Source organism: Chiloscyllium plagiosum, chromosome 35 (assembly GCF_004010195.1).
Source record: "Chiloscyllium plagiosum isolate BGI_BamShark_2017 chromosome 35, ASM401019v2, whole genome shotgun sequence".
Classification (NCBI taxonomy): Eukaryota; Metazoa; Chordata; class Chondrichthyes; order Orectolobiformes; family Hemiscylliidae; genus Chiloscyllium; species Chiloscyllium plagiosum.
The window spans coordinates 2,324,089-2,326,565 of record NC_057744.1 but is presented as its reverse complement, the minus strand read 5'-3'; positions in this window follow the sequence as shown (position 1 = coordinate 2,326,565).

Genomic DNA, 2,477 nt, shown 5'->3' with positions numbered 1-2,477 from the left:
TATCTTCACCATTCTCATTTACAACAAGGGCAGTGCATTCCTCCAGTAAAGCAAAATAATGGCTCAGAAGCATTTTTGTTTTCTTTATGTAGTTTGTATCTACAATGAAGCCTTCTGTATAATGTAGGTACCACATCAGAGAGGCCCAGAGATCCAGTGGAGGAGAAAGTGATATGATAATCAGATTTACTAGATCACATCGATCACATCTCACAGTTATTTGAAGGATCTCAGCTGTGGCAGAGGCAGCATGGTGGCTCAGTGTTAGCACTACTGCACCAGGGACCCAGGTTCGATTCCAGCCTCGGAGGACTGTCTGTGTAGAGTTTGCATATTCTCCCCGTATCAATGTGGGTTTCCTCCGGGTGCTCCAGTTTCCTCCCACAATCCAAAGATCTGCAGGTTGGGTGAATTGACCATGCTAAATTGTCCATAGTGTTCAGGGATGTGTAGGTTAGGTGCATTAGTAAGGGGTAAATGGTAGGGGAATGGGTTTGGGTGGGTTTACTCTTTGGAGGATTGGTGTGGACTTGTTGGTCCAAATGGCCTGTTTCCACACTGTAGGGATTCTGTGAATCATCTCAGATGGGGCTGTGGGCTGGACTCCAGAACATTGAGGTAAAAGCAATGACTGCAGATGCTGGAAACCAGAGTCTAGATTAGAGTGGTGCTGGAAAAGCACAGCAGTTCAGGCAGCATCCGAGGAGTAGTAAAATCGACGTTTTTACCTAGTTGATTTTAACCCTACTGCGAATCCTCTTGCAAGGATGCCTGCCTTGAAGATTTCCTCCTCTCTCTACAAGAATCTCAGGGAGTCCCTCTCCCACTGCAACTCCCAGGTCATTTCCTCTGTCCTGAAGCTCTTCTGTGCTACTTTCTCCTCGCCCTCACCGTCCTCTCACTTATCTCTCCACTCTTCAGGCTCTCTGCCTGTATTCCTGATGAAGGGCTTTTGCCCGAAACGTCGATTTTACTGCTCCTCGGATGCTGCCTGAACTGCTGTGCTTTTCCAGCACCACTCTAATCTAGACTCTGGTTTCCAGCATCTGCAGTCATTGTTTTTACCTAGTTGATTTTAACCCTACCGCAAATCCTCTTGCAAGGATGCCTGCCTTGAAGAAGTTTTCCTCCTCTCTCTACAAGAATCTCAGGAAGTCCCTCTCCCATTGCAACTCCCAGGTCATTTCCTCTGTCCTGAAGCTTTTCTGTGCTACTTTCTCTCCACCCCCACCCTCCTCTCACTTATCTCTCCACCCTTCAGGCTCTCTGCCTGTATTCCTGATGAAGGGCTTTTGCCCGATACGTCCATTTTACTGCTCCTCGGATGCTGCCTGAACTGCTGTGCTTTTCCAGCACCACTCTAATCTAGACTCCAGAACATTGAGTGTTAGGCTTGACATAAGAGCCAAACGACTGACTAGTAATACTTGGAAACACTTCATATGAAGGGAAGTAGAAATCTGAAAAACTCTCCCTCCCTTCCTCCTCCAGAACAAAAAGCTGGTCAACTGAGAATTTCTACACTTTGGAAGATGTTTAAGAAAAGCAAATACTGTAGATGGTGGAAATCTGAAATAAAAATAGGAAGTGCTGGAGAAATTCCTATGGGCGGCACGGTGGCACAGTGGTTAGCACTGCTGCCTCACAGCGCCAGAGACCCGGGTTCAATTCCCACCTCAGGCGACTAACTGTGTGGAGTTTGCACGTTCTCCCCGTGTCTGCGTGGGTTTCCTCCGGGTGCTCCGGTTTCCTCCCACAGTCACAAAGATGTGCAGGTCAGGTGAATTGGCCATGCTAAATTGCCCGTAGTGTTAGGTAAGGGGTAAACGTAAGGGTATGGGTGGGTGGCGCTTCGGCGGGGCGGTGAGGACTTGTTGGGCCGAAGGGCCTGTTTCCACACTGTAAGTAATCTAATCTAATCTAATCTAATAAAATTCAGCAGGTCTGTCAGCATCTCAGTAGTTCCAAAGAAGTCACGTCAAGCTCGAAATCAAACCAGCACTTGGCTCATATCCTTCTAAGCCCTTCTTATTCATATACCCATCTAGATGCCTTTTAAATGCTGTAATTGTACCAGCCTCCACCACTTCCTCTGGCAGCTCATTCCATACACACACCATCTTCTGCTTGAAAACCTTGCCACTTAGGTCCTTTTAAATCTTTCCACTCTCATATTAAACCTATGCTCTCTAGTTCTGGACTGCCCTACCATGGGAAAAAGACCTTGGCTGTTTACCCTATCTAGAACATAGAACATAGAAGAATACAGCGCAGTACAGGCCCTTTGGCCCTCGATGTTGCGCCGATCCAAGCCCACCTAACCTATACTAACCCACTATCCTCCATATACCTATCCAATGCCCGCTTAAATGCCCATAAAGAGGGAGAGTCCACCACTGCTACTGGCAGGGCATTCCATGAACTTACGACTCGCTGAGTGAAGAACCTACCCCTAACTTCAGTCCTATATCAACCCC